The 24,057-nt window shown below is 35.5% G+C and overlaps 1 non-coding gene across 1 annotated transcript; it reads right to left on the reverse strand.

Annotated features, from left to right (window-relative positions):
- Positions 1 to 9,275: 9,275 nt before the first annotated feature.
- Positions 9,276 to 9,348, reverse strand: TRNAV-AAC (transfer RNA valine (anticodon AAC)). The gene has a single exon. It is a non-coding gene; the product is annotated as a tRNA-Val (tRNA).
- Positions 9,349 to 24,057: the final 14,709 nt, after the last annotated feature.

The following is a 24,057-nucleotide window of genomic DNA, read 5'->3' on the forward strand; positions in this document are numbered from 1 at the left end:
TTATGACTTTAGTCTTTACTAAAACACATTTTCTGGGTTTTATTTTTGTGTGGAACTTATGAAACAATTTTCTTACGGTTAACTTTATTTTTGCCTCTAAGGAAATGACATATATATATTTTTTGTTGACATGTACCGAAAGAACTTGAAAACTGGTGAGAATATTTAGAAATTTTTTATAATCTCAGTTTCTTCAATTGAGAATTAGTTTGGAGTTTGTAAGATGTAAGTTTTAGGTTTTTTGTGCCATAGAATATATCTAAGGACTTCAGAAATGCTGGCAAGAAAGTTTTCACCAGTGGATACTCTTCAGATTTTGTCAGTAATATGTCAAAAATATGCAGAGGTTTTACCGAGGTTTTGTAAACGTTCTTACCATGTTTTGCTAGCCATGGTAGCACCAGTCCTATTTTTCGTATAAGAAATTCTGTTAATTTCGAGTATTTGTAAAGGACTAGATCTTAAGTAATTAATCCCAGCCTTCTTATCTGTGTGAAATCTTTAGTTAGGCCCTCATAGGTTATATGTATTTTACCATTGAACGATTATTGAGATGTTTAGATTGCGATTTAGAGAACCATCTGAGAAAGACAAGAATTTGAAGGTTTCATAAGACAAGTTCTGTTTATAATAATTTTTTTATTGCATAATTTTATTCTCAAGTCTGGTAGGTTCTCTCTCTCTCTCTCTCTCTCTCTCTCTCTCTCTCTCTCTCTCTCTAGTTTATCCATCCATTCCATTGCTGAAACACTAGTCTGTGTTTCTCACCGATATATAGCCCTCATTCAGCCACCCATTCCATCCACGCTTTCTCTACCCATCCCTTCTGTCCCCCATCCCATGCACCCCTGTTTCTTGTACTTGAATCCAAAGTACAGGAAGGAGGAGGTTCCCATGACTAATAATGATACAGACGCTCCACCCATCCCATACGGTGTTGCTTCCTATTTTCTGTGCTGGAAAAGGCTCCAGAAGTTTTCGACTTTTTGAAGGTTGTGGAATTGTGTGCATTTTAACAAAGGTGTTGATAGTTTTCCGGATAATTATATATATGTATATATATACGTATATATATATATATATATACTGTATATATAAAATATATATATACATATATTATACTGTATATATAATATATATATATGTGTGTGTATGTATGTGTGTGTGTGTTTCGATGTTTATGTATATAACGAGTGTGTGTTTGTATTAGCCACAATGAATTATTTAACTCCTCGGTGTCTCCATTCTTTCTGGATACGCTTGTCATTACAAACCCTTCAGACCGAAATAAAGAGCATATACACACACACACACACACATATATAATATGCGTATGTGTTCTTAAAGTGATTGAGATGATATACTAAATGTTTCATTTGCTTCCTATCGAGAGTAAGTGCAGTGTGGTTTTTCTTTTCCTCCAATAAAGCAAACAGTACGGTAACGAACCAACCAACCTGTCTCACATTGATGAGCGTGGCATCGTTTTGGTCCTCCCTCTTCTTGGGAGTCACAAGAAACGTATTTCATGAAATTTCTTCCGCATAGCAGCAATCCCCAGGACTTGGGATAAATTCGTGCCCCTCATTTTTCACCAAGTTTTCTTACTCTCATCATCCGGATTTTGGTGTAATTCCCTCTTTTATCATCTCCCTTTCCTTCCACCCATCATATTTTTTTGTTTTTGGTTTTTTCCACAATCTCCAGCATTATTCTTCTCGCTCCATCATTCCTCTTCCCGGCCCCTCTCCATCATTTCTCTTTCTTCCCTCTCCTCCCCTCGATCCCCTCTCACACCCCCACCGGGTCCACGTCCCAAACTTGTACGTGCTGCCATTATAATTTGGCGCTGTGTAATTTGCCGCCAAAACCACCTAATATGGCGACCACCAAAAACCCCCCCAAAAGCACCAGTCTCTCTCTCTCTCTCTCTCTCTCTCTCTCTCTCTCTCAACACAAAACCATTTTCCTCAACGCCTTCAGCAGTTGATAGCTGTTGTCTACCAGAATACTCAAAATTACACCCTCAGTGTGCGCGTGTCATTTATTTATTTGCCGAGAAAAAGAGGTTCAAGTCTATGTGTATGTAAGTGCTTGAGCGCTCGCTACCACACACACACACACACACACACACAGACACATTATATATTATTATATATATATATATATATATATATATATACATATATATATATATATATGTGTGTGTGTGTGTGTGTGTGTGTGTGTACTGTATATAAAATATATAATAAATATATTTTTATATAAATATATGTATACATATATAATATATATGTGTATATGTACATGTATATATTTATTAATGCCTGAGCTTTAGTTACGAATTGACGAGTTAGTGGGCGTTTTAGGTTTACAGAATACGCATCTTTATGGTATTGCACAATTGTAAAACGTAACAGCTCGGGCAACCTAGCTTTAGCCATGAGTTTCAGACGATTAAGTCTTGCACTTTTTTCCCTGTCAAATCAACGGCGTACATCTCCCCATTCTCTAATTGTATGTGATGATACAGGGAACTTTTCCTGAAGCAGTTTTGTCATTTTCATAAAACCCTTGTTTCTGGTGCTCTTGAGATTGTATTTGCTTGATACAAAATGGAATTCCTCATGCTTTCAAAGGCACCTGAGCTTTGTATTCAACTGAGCATTACTGATATGTCAAAAGCTATAAAAGGTTAATTTGGGAAAACATGTCCTCGATTTTTCAGTGTGATGTTCCCTTAGGGCATCTGTGCAAACTGCTAGAATATTCAAAATATCCCTTGCACATAACTTGTTGGGCGTAGTCTGTATTTTCTTTTTAATCCTGTTCGGCTGAATATAAAATATATCTCTTTTTAGATTGTACTGCCGAACTCCACTAGTCTGCGGGTTTCTGTAATTTTATAATGTATTTTCATGAAATTTTCTCTTAATAACTTGTATGAATCAAGTTTTATCACTTTTGTTTAAAATAAGGTTTGGATCTTGGACAAAGTTGTCGTAGCAACTGCGCCATTTCTTTTCGGAAAATCGAGAGGTCTGGCCTTTCACTAACCTTTTTCTTGCCCCGACCTAGTAAGGACCAACTCCTTGCTGTCAATATGAAAAATAAATTCCAGATTGTGCAATCACGCAATCTTCTATATAATAAATAAAACGTGAAATGTCTCCATATATTTGTTGTTCTTTAGCAACTTGCCGTCGTTCAGCCCTGACCAGCCTCTCTTGCCACACCTCAAGTCTGTGCTTTGAGGCGGTACGTGTTGTCCCAACGCTTGTGGGTTTTCGCATCGTTCCTCTTTCATTCCTCGTCATTTTGGGTGGCTCGGGTATTCTATAACTTTTGATAAAAGAAAAAGTCAGAATTATGCGTCAAGATACGGAGTTTTTGAGATGGGCACGTCGGTTAGTGTTGTCTAATGTTATGTGATAAGCTGGGATCCGTATCAAACTTTGTACATGCAATGCAGTGTCTAGTTTACTTACATACTGTACTCGTTCTACCGCAACGTTTAGCCAGTGAATTTTCCATTGGTGTCTTCAAAGTAATAATTATAATAATGCAGATAATAATGATAATACTTTTGTATGATTTATACTCATGTTTTAAATGTTCCTTTAGGCAGTGTGAACCGAGTTAGTTGGTTTTTAAGGATGGGTAATTTTAATAATTGATCACTCGTGTTATTAGTGTGTTGCAAGAAGAGAATTGTTTTCTTCTCAGACGGTCTGTCGAAGCTTACACAACGAATGCATACCGTCTGTAACGAAGGAGCTCTGCTGGACACTTGGTTATTAGCACTAGGCGAAATTTCATTGCACAAGTTTTTTTTCTTTAATATATACATAGAAAGGGATTTCTTGATGGGAGGGATCTCATCTCGAATGCAAATGACACCGTTTTTGTTCCATATTCCGGCGCAGTTTGCTTCATTTATTGTCTGAAGGACTTGCCTTTTTCTGTGGTGCTTTTTAGAATATCAGACCTGTGTGATTATTTTGAAAGTCAAATGATTTGGTAGGCTATCATCGCAATGAAGTGTACACCGTGTTTGTGTTAGAAGGAATACTAGTGTGGTTTTTTGTTATCGACAAACCTTTGTCAAATAATTAAAATTAGTTTTCTTTTACTATGCATGTATTTCCGCCGTTTATGACTATATATATAGTTATAATAATGCCAGCTCATAAATATCAGTCAATCAGCGGGTGTGTAGTGGTCGAGTGCATTCTTTATTATTTAAAGCGCGTGAAGTTATAGAGCGAAAAGTTTTGTGTCCAGTATACCCAAGGAATTAAAGTTTGTAAGACTGAAAAAGAATAAGAGAGAGAGAGAGAGAGAGAGAGAGAGAGAGAGAGAGAGAGAGAGAGAGAGAGCGCAAGTTCCATACGCTGCTATATCAGCTCTTTGATGGGTTTGGCATTGAAGTTCGTTTTCCCAGAACTAACGACCGGGGCTAAAAGCCCTTCTTCAGGTTTTTCATTATTGTTGCGCTCAAAGCTGATCGTATGAGAGAAATCACGTTGATGGACTCCGCCGTTTCATTTGGCGTCTACTAAAGACAAACGCTGCTGAAAAATGGCAGGAAACCACAATCCTCTCGCTCTCTCTTTCTCTCTCCAGATTTTCTTTCTCTCTGCTCTCTGATGCATGCAGGCATTTACATATGAATAATTCATCGCTTCCTCTGCGTGGATGGTTTGTCTGTCTCTTTGTGAAATGAAGACGAAAATTTGTTAAAAACTTCGTGGGGCTGACTGACGTGGTGATAAGAGCGGTGACATGAGTTGCCATGTGTTTGTAATTCATATCTTCCTTTATCAATTTTATTGCGACGAAGTCTCAAGATGATCCTTAAGCGGAGTGGGTTTATTGCACAAACATGCTGGTCAGGACTTCGCAAGTTTAATGTTTGGTTATAATTTTATGAAAAAAGAAGGCGAATTTTCCCGGAGTTCACATTGATACCACTATAATTAAATGACGTCATGATCCTAAACACCGTGTCCACCAATCGCGCCATTTTTCGTCAACAAGCCGGCGAGTTGACAACGAGCGTTGCTGTCTTTTATTTCCACCGTTCGTTTGTTTCGTTTTAGCGAATGGAAAAATTACTGGAATATCTCCCCTTAATACGGCAAGAAACTAAATATAGATAGACAAGAAATAAGTTTGTTTTTAATAGGCGATATAATAAGTTTTGTCGTGGAGTGTGGTAATCACTTGCCCATTTTATTATTATTTATTTTTATCGCTAAAAAAAACTAACCGCAGCAATGCCGCCCGCTCCTTCCCGGTAACTACTTTTATGCATAAAATTTCAAGTAAACAATACCTTATTGCTGAAGATAAAGATCAGCGTTTGACATCCCTTGACTCGCTAATTTCCTTCTGGATGACGCGTGTAATTAGCCGTGCTAAGTAAACCGCAAAAATATTTTTGCAAGGCGGTAATAACCGAAGATGAGTTTTTTTTTTTTTTTTTTTTTTGTTTCTCCGCATTGACTTAGCAGTTATTATGTTTAGATTTGTTAATTTAAAGTAAAATTCATATTATCGGAAAGGGCTAAAATTCCAAATCAGACTGGGAAATTAATTTAACTTTACAACCTAAACAGTTTTATAAAATTTTAACTAAACTGTGCGCGATAAGTTTGCCTGATTAACTTATGTTTTTTTCATATTGTTTTTCTCCTTTTTTTCCGTTTCGGGTGGAGTCCTTTTCCCTTATTTCTGAATTTTGTTTTCTTGCCGACTGTCCATTACTTCCCATGTTTGTGTTGTATGTCTTTATCCATCGTTTGTGAGTGTTTGTGTTGTTGGCTTCTTTGTTCGCTATTTCTGGGAGTTTGAGTTGTCAGCGTCTTTGTCTGTTCATCTGTCCGTCTACAGGTGTGTTATGCGCTGAGTCACTTGGAGATTTCATGGCCATAATTTCCGATTAAGCGCTTGTTACTCGAGCAGCTACTATATTGCATCGTGGCTCAAGTTTTTATTGTTCACTCTGTACACTCCATTGTCAGACCTTTCCATTTTCATTAGTCCTTTTGTCATAAACACCTCTCTCTCTCTCTCTCTCTCTCTCTCTCTCTCTCTCTCTCTCTCGATCGTCTCTCAAAGTAGATTATCAAAGAGTTAGAGCTATTGTTTCAGAAAAGCATATTCCATAATTTTCAAACATCACGTAAAGCCGGTTCAATTCTTGTCGTAGTATTGCTTCTGCAGAGTCCTCCCCGATGCCCTCTTGCCGATCTATACATCCTTGATCATTCATTTCCGCCTTTGTTTCCGTCTCTTTTCATTCGCCTTCTCTTGCCATCATTATCATTACCGAGGGGAACCCATTTTCAAGGGATGCAATTGCCATTGGAACCCGGCAGTTGAAACAACTCTCTTCTCTAGTCACCCTCGTCCTCCCCTCGTCCTCCCTCTCTCTCTCTCTCCCTTACTTCCAGCCTCCTCCAGTTCGTCTTGAAAATAACAATCGTGTGATCTCCCTATGTCGTTCCTTTTCAAATACTAACAAGAGAGGAAACAAGTAGGAGAAAAAGGGGGAAAGCTCATTTCGAAAATGACTTCTCTCTCTCTCTCTCTCTCTCTCTCTCTCTCTCTCTCTCTCTCCTAATTGTCGTGCATGAAGGTGAAACGAGCAAAACATTTTGGCCCTGAATGCAAAAATCTCAGATCTTTCCTGGTTAGGGCTTTGCCCCATGAACACACACACACACACTCTCTCTCTCTCTCTCTCTCTCTCTCTCTCTCATAGCCCCACAAAATTCTAATTCTCCCCAGTCCTTCTTTTTCCTCTGAACCATTTATGGCGAGGGTTGAATTGGGATAAGAGCGAGATAGGTGATAGGTGGTCCCAGTTTTGTACCTGTAATTAGCTAAATTACCTGACGGGTACCGGACGTTTTGTGATGTTATCGATACGCCAGCTAGAGTGATTATGACAGTAGATGATGACCTCCTCCAACTCCTCCCCACCCCACCTCCTCATCCTTCCTCTCCCCCCGCCCCTACCCTCAGCGTATCTCCTCCCGCCTCTTATACAGAAGACGGGACGCCCAGCATTTGCTTTTGTTTTCGACCGGTGTGTAATTTCCATGGATCTTACACCCATGATTTCTATTCCGTTGTATGTTTTCTGTGTTTATGTCTGTGCTTTCGCTTTGTTAGTGTGAAAATTTTTTTCCCCTTGCTTGGGGTGTGTTTTGGTCGACGGATGGTGTGGTATTTGCAGCAACATTTATATTTATTTATTCGCAGAATATGTTATATATATGTATATAATGTATAATATGCATATATACATATTATATTAATTATATAAATGTTTGTGCGTGTCTATGTGCTGTCTATTTCTAATACATAGAAAAAGTTCTTGTGCGACGTGATGAAAAACTTGGTTATTTTTTATTTGTGAAATTCTGTTCTTACTCTGTCTTTTCCTGGTGTTTAAGGTATCGTTATATCGTCGAACGCATTTTGATATATATAACTTAATTATTAAAGTTAGGTTGTTAGTGATAATAATAATATTGATCATAATAATGGGAAGATTAATTTGATAAGAGGGAGGGTATTTGAACAAGAACATTATTTCGAATTTGTCTTTATTAATGCATTATAAATGTTTATATATATATATATATACATATATATATATATATATATATATATATATATTTATATATATATATATATATAGCAGTTACATATATATATTATATTATATATATATATATTTATATATAAGAGATATATAGTTACATATATATATATATATATATCTGTATGTATACATAATGGTATTATAAAATCTAAGGCAAATAAAAATATTTCTCTCTCTCTCTCTCTCTCTCTCTCTCTCTCTCTCTCTCTCTCTCTCTTCTCTCTCTCTCTCTCTCTCTCTCTCTCTCTCTCTCTCCTGGTTTTCCTTTTGTATATTTATACTGAATGATAGAGTTTTTCTGCCCTGGAAAGTTAGTTCTTTCTCGTTTTTTTTTTAACCCCAGATGACGTTGGCATTCATTTTCAGGTGTTATCATAATGGACAATTGAACAGCGAGACTTGATAATGCATGTCAGGTGCTCTACCCCTGAACTACTGTTACACACACACATTCACAAATTACATATATATATATATATATATATATATATATATATATATATATATATATATATATATATATATATACATATCTGCATATACAGTATATACATACATACATACATACATACAGCTATTTACCGTATTCCCACGAGGGTGTGACTCATGCATACTATCCCGGAATGCAACTTACATACAATAGTTACCTTGATCACCAGGTTCATGATTCACTAAGGTTAGCAGACATATACCGGTATCGCCTCGCTCGGCTGAGAATTAAAACTTCTGCTTATGTTCCTCCGTTTTTTTGGTATGCTTAATTTACCTTTCCTTTCTAAGCTTCCGACTTCCGTCGCTATTCTTTTATCCCCTTGATTGTTCTATACTCTCATGTAGAAGATCCACGCATTTTTATTTTTCCTTAGAAAGTCTTGTTCAAATCTAAATTTGTAATTGTGGACTTGATAAATTTGGTAATCGTGGGTCCTCTGTTGCGAGACTTTTTTTTTATTTAATAACCTTTAAATTGAATTTCTTTTCCTACGGTTTTTACTATTACATACAGTATGTAACTTTCGAAAGAGTGCAAAGGTAATTTTTTTTTTATGGTAGGAGTTCGGTGGGAAGATTTTATTTGTAAGGCTTATGTGGTAATTTTCGTAGTATTCGAATATACAGTTATGGAATCATGATTTTATGGATTGTGCACTAGATTGAATTCATTGTAAACATCTTTTGCTGGTAATCATCCGACTGATAAAAAATTATTTGAATTGAGGAGCTAATTCATGACGGATATTATGTTGGTTGAAGGTATTTGACCCTAGAAATTATGGTAATTCTGATTTTGATATCTATCCCCTCCTCTCTCTATTTTGCGATGACCGAAATTTACATCTGTTTGATTTTAATTGTCAGCGTTTTTAAATAATGATTTTAATTGTCAGCGTTTTCAAACAATGATTTTAATTGTCAGCGTTTTCAAACAGTGATATTAATAGTCAGCGTTTTCAAGCAATGATTTTAATTGTCAGCGTTTTCAAACAATGATATTAATTGTCAGCGTTTTCAAGCAAGAAGTAAAAATGTGTTAATGATTTGCCTTAACGATATTCACGGCGAATGAAAGCGCGTCTTCAAGAAAAATAAAACTATCTGTGCTCACCAGGGCTCGAACCTGGGACCTTCTGTGTGTTAGACAGATGTGATAACCACTACACCATGAGCACCACGAGAGATGTGGTCAAGGCTCCACCAGCATCCACCTCACTTTCTCTCTCTCTCACTCTCTCTCTCTGTCTAGGCAAGATCTACAGAACTTAAATAGACCGGGTCCAGGTCTCAGATCATCGTCGCCTCACCCGATGAGACTGCAAGTAACTTGGTGTAACTTGGTGAGACTGCTACTTGCGCTGCGGAGCTAACACCTACTCACGCCTTTATTTCCTAGCACAAAATGTTCCTTCTTTGGCTTGCGTAATTCGAGGCGCTCTATACGCAACTTTCCGGAATGGGGTTTATTTTTACTTTTGAATTTGTTTTCGAGTAACTAAAACTATATAATGCATATATATATATATATATATACATATAGGATATATATATATATATATATATATATATATATATATATATATATATATATATATATATATATATATATATATGCAGCTGCTAATTGTGATGTTTGATGACCGCAGCTTTTGTTTGATTGGTCGCGTCACATCCTGACGATACAACAACAAAAGTAACTGATGCCGTGATGATGCCTTATTACTCTTTGAGAGGGAGAGGTATCATTATCATTAACTAATTATGAGGATCATTTACGCCGTTAGAATTACGGCACTAATGCTTCATTTATATCAAGTCATTATTAGTTTATATATGACATAATATAGACGCGTCAGCGCGTGCGCATACTGGCTGACCACACCCATTCGGTCCACAGGATGATTTCGCCTTTTTTTATATGATACCAAAATGAGACTGTAATTACAATGAATATATAATTATCCACATTACGGTGATTACAGGAAAAAGGGAGATTTTTTGCTGTCATAATACACAAAGGGGGCGTAATTTACAATTTACAGCTTTCTCCCCAGACGTCCTGTCAAAAAGTTGATTTATGAGACTAAAAATTTCAATTCTGTCAGTGATATTTCTCTCTCTCTCTCTCTCTCTCTCTCTCTCTCTCTCTCTCTGTTTTTTATGAGACTCTCTTTTTGCTGGTAAGATTGGTCGCTCTTCCTTTTTCCTATTTTAAGTAAACCTTTATTTTGGCAATTATTGCCTCGTTAACGGTTTCACTTACTAGTCATTTATGGTCGATCATTTTTGTTCGTATTTTCATGTTTTTAAAGCTTCCTTTTGCACATTTTTAAATTCTTTCTCACTTGTTCCTTGTGTATCTAAGACATTGAAGTTTTGTAATAAGGTAGTTGTTTGAAGTCCCTCCCCCCCTCTTTCTCTCTCTCTCTTCCTCATTGGATGGGTTGGTATCGTTCTCGGCTGGCACGCTGCTGGGCCCGCGTTCGAATCTCCGACCGGTCAATGAAGATTTAGAGAATATTTCTGGTGATAGAAATTAATTTTCGTTGTAATATGGTTCGGATTCCACAATAAGCTGTAGGTCCCGTTGCTAGGTAACCAGTTGGTTGTTAGCCACGTAAAATAAATCTAATCCTTCAGGCCCAGCCCTAGAGAGCCATATCAGCTCAGTGGTCAGGTTGAACTAAGGTATACTTAACTCTCTTCTCTCTCTCTCTCTCTCTCTCTCTCTCTCTCTCTCTCTCTCTCTCTCTCTCTCTCTTTTACACGCAGATTTTCATTTCGAAACATAATGATTCCGTTTGGAAAAAAAAGCATTTCATAAAGTCTGTTTTTTCATATCTGATACTTTATACTGCTTCCCTTGTTGTCTTGCCCATTTTGTGAAAATTTACTTCTTAATTTACGATCATCTTTAATAGTGGCTGTCATTACAGTTCATTTTCAGTGCTCCCTTGAACAGTTATTAATGTTCACAATCGTAGCCTCTTTGTACAGACCCTAGGATATCTAACGTGGGTTTTATTTGCAGTAATTCTTCATATTTGCACTAATTCTTTCACTAGCATTTGTAACTTCTCACTTCTTGCTTTCAGTTTTAAAAAGTAGATACAACCTGCCTCTCACTTTCGTGTGTATGGTATCAGAATCCACAGGTTGTACTGAATGCGGTTTCTTTTTAACTATTGTGTGGGAAATCTACCTGTTTGTGGCTTCCATAAGGTCATCGTAATTTAATCATGTATATTCATTCATTCCTGGTCACTGCAATAAAAGAAGTGTTTGGCAGTGAACGTCTTTCAGAGGCAATGTAAAAACCTGCCTTCCAAATAGTCATGTGTGAATATTCAGGAAACACCAAAGAATGAAGAGGGTTCCACATTCCAGTAATACATGGTATAAAGCGCACTAATCATATTCGAACCTTTACTCATTTAGTCTGTGACATTTGAAATAACAGTAACCGTATTTTTATTTATTATTTACATTTCTTCTTTTCTATCACTTTATCACCCTTCCAAATGCATTGTTAATGTTACCAAATGATATCCTCAGCCCTGTTTTTTTTTTTTTTCATTCATCTGCTTAGACTTTCGCCTGGACTGATCGTCTACTTTAGGATTCCTCACGATTGTTGCTATTGTTATTCATAATGAAGATTCACTGTTATGGAACGAGTCAGTGACTGTGGAATGAAGTGGATTACAGTTTTATACAGTAGTGGATAATGATGAACAAAACATTTCATATAATCAATAAATAACAGTATAGGTATATTGATGACACAGTAAATAAAACTATTTTTATGATAATTAAAAACTGAATCATATAATTAACAGGTAAAGAAAACAAACACCAATCAGTAAACAAACAAAAAGGGATATATAATAAAGTAGCTAATAAAGTTTTTGTTAGTATACCTAAAAAAAGGAACTCGAAACAAAGACGGTAGAAGACCATCTACTGAGTCTTGGCCAAGTTTTTAGAATATTGGTTTTATGGTCACTATTTGGCCTAAGAACACGATGTTTTACCTAGAGTGAATGACCCAGCAACCACAAATTGTACCTCGGATAATTGTGTTGGTTGATGAGAAATGATAATTTGATGGAATAGAGATTATAATTGTTTCTGCAATAGTAATAATCCGTCCATTCCAATTCAACCTCTTATTTTTGTATTTTTTATTATTATTTGTTCCTCGGAATACTCGTGTAACAATAATGTACCCCCTGAAGCATTTTCAGTACGTGGTTGCTGTATCATGAACATGATGGTTTTGTCCTTCATGCATCTAGGAAAATTTCTTATCGTGTCTCATACATCCCCTTGAATCATTTTACACAGTCAATTTCCATACAATCATACTGTAGGTCTGCCTTTTGCGCACCAGACCGTCATTCAGTCCGCAGTCATTCTTGGTAGCAGAACGTCCATAAATCTCTTGCCAGCAGCGGAAATTCCTCTGGGAAAGGCGGAAACAATTAATTACGGCAATGTGATATGCTCATAAAACGGTGTTTAAGAAGAAGTAATTATGCAGTCTTTTGTAGCAGCCCCTGTCTTTCGAGACGAAGATGAGGATGGTGATGATGATGATGATGAATGCGATAGTTGAGATGATGATGATGTCTGCAATCCTTGCCAATATTATACTCCGTCATACTTCCTCCCCTCATATTTTTCCCCATTCTCCTTGAAAGTAGAGGCACTTCGTTGAGCGACGTTATATTTTGTATGGAATTACGTCGTCGAGGGTTTGTGGGGAATGAATTCGTACCTGTGCCTTTTATTTAGATGTTTAACGTCAGGGATTTGAAGGGAATTGTGTGTTATTTTTCTTGTTAAGTTGGATTAGAATCTGATCGACTGATTCCAAAGGGTCACGCATGGCAACGCTTACGTGTTTCGTCAGGTGGAGCCTGATATCGATGCGGAAGATTAAAGAGTGTCCAAATTATCTGGAAATTTGCTTGAGACCTTAAGAGGAACGGAGGTTGTGATAGGACTTTTTTCTTCATTTGAAATTTGTTTTTGTAGTAGTGGCAGTTATTGGTGATAGTGGTATAAAGTATTGGTATGGGCAGTAATAATAACAGTATAAATAATGGCACCTCTTTAAGCTGTAATAACAACGGCAATTGTTAACAAAGATAATGGCATTGCAAGCGTCTGCTTCAAGAGGCAACGATTTAGTTTCATAAACTCTCGCTACAGGAACAAAGGTCACCGGTTTCGACAGTGCAGTTTCTAAATAATTCATTGTTGCCTTCGTTAGAAAAACGTGATATAATTTTCTTCATAGAACTTTTCATATGCTGTGCCGTCCACACACTCATTAATATCCTACTCAGAAAGTCATAAAAAACTATCATTCATATTTAATTCCGACAACATTGTTATTGCCTAAAATATTAAAACCATAATTAAAAAGGTTTTTTTTAAGTAAAGAAATGAAACACATTTATAAATCTTAAAAGGATTTACTGCGTAAATTACCGGATGAAATAATGATTTAGGCTTTTTGAAAATTCATTGTCGGCGTTTAGTTTCCTTGCTGAAAAATATTCTGTTTATTTTAAAACACGTTGCAGTGATTAACCAAACTTATACAGGGAACATTTTATAACCTAAGGTGAGAAAGAGATTTTGTCTCGGGTTTTCTGTCTGTGATCGCTTTAAAATTTGTAAACTGATTTTATGGAAATTTGTGCTAAGATTCGTATGCTTCAGGAACTATTAATGATTTTGGTGTCTCCATGTCAGGATATATATATATATATATATATATATATATATATATATATATATATATATATATATATATATATATATATATATATATGGTACATTTGTGTGTTTGTCTATGCGTGCGAAGGGAAACCAGTCAATATTTATACCTTGTTTCATTTTTTCCTTTGGTACAGCAACATTTATATATATCGCTTATTCCAGTATTTCAGTCATATACAGTACAGTGCATACACATATATTATATATATATACAGTATATATATGTATATATATATTAATTTGTACAGAAAACATTTCAGGCAAATATCATAAGTAAATTGAATTTCTCTTCTTTGTGATGCGATATCTTGATTCCAGTTCTGTAAGCACTGCCTAAAAAGGGTGCCCCTGTCAGGTTTCGCATCTCTTATTAGATTGGGGAGCACTGTACAATTTTGTCACTATCTCATAATGTTCATCCATATTCTTTTATACATTGCTGATATGTGACTGCTTTCTTTCATAAAGGCTCAAAAAAATTGGACAGTTGGTGTTCATAAGATCTTCAGGCTCTGTTAGCGTTTTCATTTATACATAATTTGATCTGTTTATTCGTTGTAAATTTGAGATTTTAACGATATTGTAAATTCCTTGTACTGTCACTTGAGTTCCTTTGTTGCTAGCTTGACACTGGACTCAGAATGTGAAAGTTTAGACAGTATTCGATGAGATAAATGGGTCAGCCTAAACGTCTTCATTAGTACAAGTAAACAAATTAGTCAAATCCGTTCGTAATCTTATGTCGTTAGTGCTGGCAGTCATTTTTAAATTAACAGTAAAATTCCGCCTTGTTAAATTTTCAAGTTATTGTTAAATTAGCAATAAAGTTCCATCTTTTACATTTTCTGCTGCTAAAATTTTGCGTGTTCCGCAAGAAGGTTGCCTCTTTAATATTTTTTTATGGTTGTGCAAGTACATGCTGCGGGTATCAGTGAGCTCTGGAATCCTTGCGTAATTAAATATGAGAAATATTGATTATAAGGTGAAAAAGTTTAAGCATTTGAAGAAGAGGTCTCATGACATTATTTGTCACAAAAGTTGTTCGACCAAGTTATGATTGCTATTCTTGCTTTATAGGTGAACCTGCATTTCCTTTTGCCCACATGAACTTATAGTAACTCAGCGTTCACCCAGGGTGTTGGTATTTCTCGTTTTCATTTAGTGAAGTCACCAACTATGTGCGTTGTTCGATTCTGCAGTTGTTAAATGTATAAAAGAATATTTCGCCATTTGTTTTTTAACCCCTCAAAGAAATTGGTGCTAGAAGAGGTTAGTTTACAAATTCTCAGTAGGATTAGTTATTAGTCCGAATCCTGTCTTTTGATTACCAGATATTTATGTTTTTATATGTCTTAAGACCTGTAAATTGAGTGGGCATAATTACATTCATTGGAAAGAAAAGTATCACATACGAAACTTCAAAATATAGTCGGCTTATCTGAGTAAGAAAAAAGAAAAACAAACCAATGGATTTACTCTCAAATTTCCCAAATGCATCTTTGTGGGTACATGTATACTGTGTTTTATTTAGTGTTGTACCTTAATGCAAATGTGTTGACATATCTATGTGTATTTGTGTATACGTTGTTTGTATTTACGTAAATGTACATTGTATAATGATTTAACATATTCTCACAGTCCAATAGATTAAAAGGAGTCGATATTGTCACACCCTGCTCTGTTGTATAGCCCATTATTGTCTGGCAGTAAACAAGACATAATCATTCAGTCGGCGTATTTGAAGCGTACGGCTTCGTCAAAGGCCTTCCGGCGCCGCATGAAGACCCTGAATAATATTGCAGATGACGGGAAGCGAAGAGTTTTTGACCAATTAGTGGAACTATCCAGCGGAGCCATAATAAAACAACAACAGCGACAACAACAATCATAGTCATTTTTACTGCGAAAAACTCTCGTCTGCGAAAAAACTCGGTATTTACGTTGCAGACAAAAATGAAGGGTTTGCGTGCTACCGAAATGCCTTCCCTCCTACCCCTGAACTCCGCCACCGACCCCCACCCCCTCCCCCCCAAAAGATCAATTATGGGGCGTTTATAGACACAGGATCACTTGCGCTGCAGCCAATGACTTCCTTCCCTCAGCTATAATGACTGAGAGAATTATATAGTCACCTCGGCTCCTATTTGTCGTCAGGTGGTGATATGCGACGTCCGGCTGCGTTTGCTCAAAATTAACTGTCTCCCTTCGTGATGGATTTGTTATAATTTTTATGAAGCTTAATTTTAGATTTATTTTCGAAGTTGTGTTTTCTACTGCACTTTTTAGTAAGAAAGTTGGGAACATTCATGTTTTGTAATCAATGACCATTTTATATTTTGGATTCAGAATTAACGTAGCGTAAAATTAAAAGAAAAATTAGCATAAGGAGATCTAGTATATTGATGTCATATTTTTTTAAGAAATCCCAGTTGGATGTGTATTCGTATATGTATTTATTTAAAAATAAAATCACGCCAATAATGCTAGTCCTGGTAGAGTTAAGAGCCATAAGTCAGTGTTTTAGTTAAACCGTTTTCAAGAATTATCGCAAAAGACCAAACAGAAGTGTTGAAGCCTTGCGTGCAATGGAATTTCTGGTGGATATGATGAAACACGTGCTGGAAGCTAATCGATCCAGTAGTGCAGTGTGTTAACGCCGTTGGCGGTTCTGTAAGGCGTGCAGTTCTTTGTTACTTTGCACAGTTGGAAGATTAACGAATTTTGCTTTTTTTTTGTTTGTTTGCTGGCTCCAATCTCCTCTTCATGGTTAATCACTTTTTCAATTGTAAAGAATATTAGGATGTAATCGGTGAGAAGTTACATCGACTATGACAAGTATGCTGGAGTAGGTAACGTTGTTCTTGCTCACGTGTGAGACAGCTGTTTCCTTCGGATGTATAATTCATATTTTACCAGCAGCTTTTATTTAGTTTTTAAATGCTAGTTTTTACAATTTTTTGTCATATCTTAGATAATCTTGTATAATTGAGCACTTTTAATTGAAAAGTCAGAACACAGTTATGTGTCCTGGGTAGGTAAAAGCTAGGGAATTATTTTCAAGTTTTAATTTTTTTTTTTTTTTGTCAAAGTTTTAATACAAACAATTTTTTCATCGAAGGACTTATAAGTTTGTAACTATCTGGCAAAAATATGAGTCAGAAAAATGAAGTTTGACAAGTGTTGGATTGAAAAACTTCATGTCATACCTTCAGGGTTTTTAAGAATTTGGCACTAGTTCTTCATCCAGAAAAAGTCGGCCTATAATGCTTGGTTACGATATCTTAAAGCAGGTAATTTTCAAACCTCTCTAATAGTTTATGCTTAAGATTTTTTTGCTGTTTTTTTATTTTTTATTTTTATTTATTTATTTATTTATTTATTTTTTGTTACGACGGCTTTGTAGAATACTTTCAAGCCAATGCAAGGCTAGGATTTGCAAGTTGATTTAATTTTGCAGCCCTATTGTTACAGTTCTATCGTTTGTATAACTTTAGGGCAGAGATATGTTTAGATTTTGCGTTTTTTCTGGCTTGTTTAAACCAAGTTATTTGTTGGAGTAGGGGAAACTATCGCTATCTCGACTATAGAGTAATTATTATCCACGAAATATTGAATTTAATTATAAATTCCCATTTAAAACTCCTTGTAGGGACCGATGGTGAGCGAGGTTGGGCATGGGCTGGACAAAGGCAAATTTAAGCGTGACATTTTTTCACCCGTAGACTAGTATTGTTATGCAAAAGAAATATGTACGGGTACACATTACGCTTTATGTAGTAGGATACTCCGAGCATGTACTCAGCATCTTCGATATTTTAATTTGAGGCTTTATGAATCAACAGAGTTTTAACCAAAGTAATTAGGCTATACATGGTCTTTGTTTTTGTGAAGTCTTCTCTCTCTCTCTCTCTCTCTCTCTCTCTCTCTCTCTCTCTCGTCGTTGTATATGTAAAGATACATCTACCGTGCAGTTCTTGAGTTTGTCGTGTACGTTCCGTCGGAGAATGGGAAAATGCCAACCTTTGCACTAATCTCTTAAGACAATTGTTGTTGTTCTCAGTGTTTGGGCCTTTGTAATCCAAGGATTACATCCCACACCTTAACCCTCTCTTGCTGTCCATGGGTACATTCCAGTAAATCCCCTCTCCAGGACAATGTTGATGCAAAAGCTTGCTTTCTGTTAAAAGATTTCCGCTGCAGCCAAGGACCGGGGTTTCATTTTTACATGAGGTGTTTCCACTAAGGATCTGCTTGTATTTAGGTCAAAGAGATATGTATAGTTATATTAAGTCGTTAAAGAAATTTCCAGTCGAAAAAAATTTAGAGAGCTGTAGCAGTCGGTTAAGGAACGGAAGCAGAATCGCCCTGTGCTTGGTACTTTTCAACTCTCACATAGTAGCCATTCCTCGATGTAGCTTTCATTGTAATTGCAATCTATTTTTTTTCACAAATGTGAACACATTTTTGTATATATTTACCCTAGTATACATAATTTTGCAGATACACGCGTGTTATATAGTTCTTTATTCAATATTAATGTTCCTTTGAAACTTACAGTAGCACATGTATAATTATATATATACATATACATACATATATATATATATATATATATATATATATAATATATATATATATATATATATATATATATATATATATCATATAAATCTACAGAAACCTATTGTTTGCATGAATAATCTTTATCAGCCGGATATTTTTTAGTAATAGAAAAAAGTCTAAACAGAGCTACGCATGAAATGAAAAGAAATAAAATTGATAATTAGACCCTTAAGGGGGAGAAAGCTAGGACGGTAAATGTGATTGGATGCGAATGACGATTAATTCACTAAGATTTGCGTATTGTTTTCAAAATGATAAAGAATGCCTTCAATAATGAAGCCCCTCCACGTACATTATCTTACCCATACTTCTCTCTGAGGCAGTTTTATTGTACAAGCTCTCTTAGTCCCCCTGATGTGGTTTTGGAACTGATGTGGTTTTCGAACTATCCCCAAAATATCATTTAGTGCAGTCTGTGCAAGGCACTTAATACACCTTTATCAAGGGTTTTGTACTTATTAGGGATTAACTTTTCCTCTTCTTAGTATATGTACAGTACGTGAAAATAGTCGTGACATCCACCTTATTTTATGTTTAAAAGGCCTTGTGTTTGGAGCATATTATAGTGTCTAGTGACACGGAGGGGGAACTAGTTTTGTTGACATGAAGTCTTCTGTAGTTTTGAATGGACATGAAAATTCTCTCTAGCTTGGGAGGATGACTTTACTTTAAAATGATTACGATGTTTCAGTGTTTAAATATCATCTGTTTGTTATAATTCGTCATCAAGATGTTAAGGGTGACAGTATCGATTATTCTCTATGAATGAGGCTAATAATATATATATATATATAATCTATATGTATATATAAATAATATATATATATATATATATATATATATATATATATATATATATATATATATATATATATATATATATTTTGTGTATGTATGTACAGTATAATGTGTAGGTGCTCGCGGTCGTGTGTAAGTAATCATTATTTTTTCATGTGCATTTGTTAATGCTTTTGAAATTAGGATGCATATTATTGTGGAATTATTACTGTTAATTAAGCAGAACCAAGTAAAACAGCTTTGTATAACCTAGAGCTTTTCCTTCTCGCTATTGTTATTATAGACAGAAAATATTTGGTAAAACTTCAGAGCTCCTCCTTCTCACAATTATTATTTCAGATGGGAAAATGTTATGAATTATGTAAAGTATTTCAGGCTCTTTCTGTCCCCTGATGTCATCATGATATGTCAAAGTATCACAAATGTCATTAATATAAACTGTAGTCTTGAAGGACAGTTGGTGAAGGTTCTTGTATTCGTGCTGTACAGAGAAAAAAATACATCAGTTACTGTGTATTCCAAGAGCGGAAACATCAATAAGGAGCCAGAATTTGATTTCTCACTTGCTTTCAAGTTGTGGACCATCATTCAAAGAAGATGAAAGGAAAAATCTTCGACTTGAAGAATAAATGGGCTGAGAACAAAGCTGTAAATGTCATCTCTCTGATGAAGGAGCTACTATTTCGAGTAACTAGAATTTATAGTGCCATTTTTCTAAGAGCTCTACACATTTGTAATTTGTGCAAGGCACTTAATACACCTTTATCAAGAGTTTTGTGTTTATTAGGGATTAACTTTTCCTCTTCTTAGTTTATGTACAGTACGTGAAAACAGTCGTGACATCCACCTTATTTTATGTGTAAAAGGTCTTGTGTTTTGAGCATATTGTAGTGTCTAGTGATACGGAGGGGAACTAGTTTTGTTGACTTGAAGTCTTCTGTGGTTTTGAATGGATCATGGAAATTCTTTCTAGCTTGTGAGGGTGACTTTGCTTTAAAATGATTACGATGTTTCAGTGTTTAAATATCATCTGTTTGTTATAATTCGTCATCAAGATGATAAGGGTGACAGTATCGTTTGTTCTCTGTGAATGAAGTTAATAATGCTATTAAATTTAATGTTGGGGCTCTGATAAGTATAAGTTAGGTACTTCCCAGAATTGTTATATTTTTGTAGCGACTAAAAAAAGGTAAGTCACTAGATCGTGATGAACTACTACATCTAAAAAGGTACATCATGTTTATATAATATAATATTCATGTTGCTGTACTATTGTGATATCTGTTACTTCATATATATATATATATATATATATATATATATATATATATATATATATATATATATATATATATATATATATATATATATATATATATGTGTGTGTGTGTGTGTGTGTGTGTGTGTGTGTGTGTGTGTGTGTATGTATGTATAATGTGTAGGTGCTCATGGTCGTGTAAATAATCATTATTTTTTCTTGTGCATTTGTCAATGCTTTTGAAATTAGGATGCATACTATTATGGAATAATTACTGTTGATTAAGCAGAACCAAGTAAAACAGCTTTGTATAACCTCGAGCTTTTCCTTTTCGCTATTGTTATTTTAGACAGAAAATATTTGGTATAACTTCAGAGCTCCTCCTTCTCACAATTCTTATTTCAGATGGAAAAATGTTATGAATTATGTAAAGTATTTCAGGCTCTTTCTGTCCCCTGATGTCATCATGATATGTCAAAGTACCACAAATGTCATTAATATAAACTGTAGTCTTGAAGGACAGTTGGTGAAGGTTCTTGTATTCGTGCTGTACAGAGAACAAAATACATCAGTTACTGTGTATTCCTAGTGCGGGAATATCAATAAGGAGCATTTTTTATCTTTTTTTTTTGTAGGCCATTACTTGATATTACTTGCTTTCTAGTTGTGGACCATCATTCAAAGAAGATGAAAGGAAAAATCTTCGACTTGAAGAATAAATGGGCAGAGAACAAAGCTATAAATGTCATCTCTCTGATGAAGGAGCTACTGTTTCGAGTAACTAGAATTTATAGTGCCATTATTCTAAGAGCTCTACACATTTGTAGTTTTGTTACTTAGCTTTGAAGTCGATGATAATGATGTATGTGATTTTATCAAATGTTTCAGAACAGTCGTGTTTAGGTCTTTATTCGGGGCCTGAAGGTTTGCGCAAATAGCTTAGACCTTGATAGCAACACCTTTGCTAAGCTTGGCTGATCAGTATAGAAGTATGAGATTGCTCAGTTTCGATTCACAGATGTTGAATATGGCTATCCTCAGTGATAAATATAAAGATGTGCTTGGTGTGTTATTCATTTGATAATTTTGTTATTGCAATTTTAGTGTGATGCCTTTGCTTAAAGGTTTGTGGAGCCATTGAACTATGTTTTCTTAATTTTTCTAACGTATTTCTGGATAAAGATATCATTAATTTCTTCAGGAACCATTTCCAGTTCCTGTAAAGAATAACTCCTAAATTTTTTATAATACTGTTGCATTTCCGTTAACAAAATCTGATCTATATCTGGAAACAGGTACAATACTACTCGGTCACCGTATTTATTGTCACAAAAACGAAAGGGATATCGTATACTGTTCTGTCTTGTTAAGGTTTCGCTTTGTTTCAACGTCTTAAGGAAAGGCTTATGACGAAAGTGTATTATTAAATGAGTAATAATTATCTCCTCCACCTCAGTCGAACAGAAATCAGTACAGGAGGATCAAAAGGATAATGATAAATGTTAATGAAGAAATTGTTGGTGAGTAACTTGCAATTCAGCCCTGTCGAAAATAATAAAAAAAAAAGGTTGCCATTTATGAGGGAACAATGTTTACCAAGGTGGTAAAACCACTACATAGCTTCAGTAACCGCAATGAAAACCAGTCATGACCTCAGAACAAACCGAAACTTTGGGAGTTTTGAGAATATGAAATAGTTACACGTAGATAGTTTCAATCAAAAACACCCCATTATTTTGCGCATATATAATAATAACCAAATGACCTTTACGGAAAGTGCAAGTAGAGATGAGCAACCTGAATATATATGAAGTTGGTTGAATTCAGTTTTCATTGATCAGAACAAATCGCCTGAATGGGAGAGTCAACATAGGATTAGGAAGAAATTGTCTGGGAGAGACTGAACTTCATTAATCTACATGGTAGCTACTCAGAAAAGCTCTGAAGACCAGATTTGATAATTGGAGGTTAAGAGGCAAAGGAAGAAGTTGAACATAGGGTTTAAACATTGACAAAAGATAAAAGCAGATTGGAGAAGGAAATTAGTAAAGACTGAGAAGATAAAGTTTAAAAATGATGTAGAAATAATACTAGAGATAGGGAGCAGAAGCACCATCAGCAAGATGCGTGCAAGATTCTAAGTAAAAAGTTCAAAGTAGGTTTGCAAAGAAGAGTGAGGCAAAAGTTTAACTTGAAAGCCTTAGGTCGGACTGTTGAAATATTTCTGCGTTTTCACAGAGGATGACCAAACGTTGGGGAGAAAGAGGTTATGATGGTTAGTCATAAAAAGGTTGATTCAAGATGTGAAAATAATGTACTTGGGATTAGTTGCAAGTATTTTAGCAGCAGAAATTGGAGCAGTTTGGCGGAATGGGAATGACTGTAGTGGTCATCTTTATTTGGGAAAAATCGAGAATGCGTCGGTTGCAACGATCATGACCGCTTTAGGTGTTAAATAGTGTATTCCATGAGATTAGCAACAGAAAAGGCATGGTTCCTATTACCATGCGTTAGTGTGTGTCTGGAATGGAACCTGTCTTTGCTGTGCTCACGGAAGTCTTACATATTGAAAACTTCAGCATGTTCTAGAGAAAATAGGAATACTTTTTGCAAAAAAGATTAATGATTGAAGAAAGAAAAGGTACAAGGGGAATCTAGTAAGAGGGGAGAATTATTGGTAGCAGATAGAAGAATGAAGATGAGCAGCATCATAGAGGAAAATTCAAGGTGTGCAAGCCCAGCTATCTGTTGTTGACAGTGAAACATGAATATAAGGGAGAGATCTGGGAACAAGGGAACACCTCCCCAGGTTATTGGGTTTGAGAGATGAGGGTAGAATTGGGGGAGATAAAGCTCCCAGATATTTTTCAAGTATTTAAAAAGTGGAGGGTTATCCAACATTTCACTATAAGTAGAAATAGTCACTTGACATGAAACAATAGACAATATTACAATAAAAAGAACTTATACTGAGTATTGTGTGCCATATTTTAATAATTAAAACGAAATACATGCAAATAAGGGTGTTTGGACGTGTCAGGTGCTTGTGTCTCATGAAGTATGAAATTCATTCCATATCTGTAGTGGTAGTTGGAATAGAAAAAGAGTTACAAGTGTTGAGAATCCCTATAAAAGACTTTACAGGCCAGTACCAAAAGGGACTAAATGCAGACAATGGTGTGTCTGGTTTTTACATGCTTTTATTTAAATTGACCTCTGCGTCTGTTTGGCTGTCAGTTTGGATCAAAACTTGTAACCCAATTTTCGACCTGTTCCCTTTGTCCGATGGACTTGAAATTTTGCATGGATACTCAATCCCGGTGACAATACAACCTTACATAATCGGTAGGTTAGTAGTGACCTCTAGCAACCCTACAGTGACCTCTCCCAGTATGTCAGGATTTTTACGACA

Source organism: Macrobrachium rosenbergii, chromosome 56 (genome assembly GCF_040412425.1).
Source record: "Macrobrachium rosenbergii isolate ZJJX-2024 chromosome 56, ASM4041242v1, whole genome shotgun sequence".
NCBI classification, from domain to species: Eukaryota; Metazoa; Arthropoda; class Malacostraca; order Decapoda; family Palaemonidae; genus Macrobrachium; species Macrobrachium rosenbergii.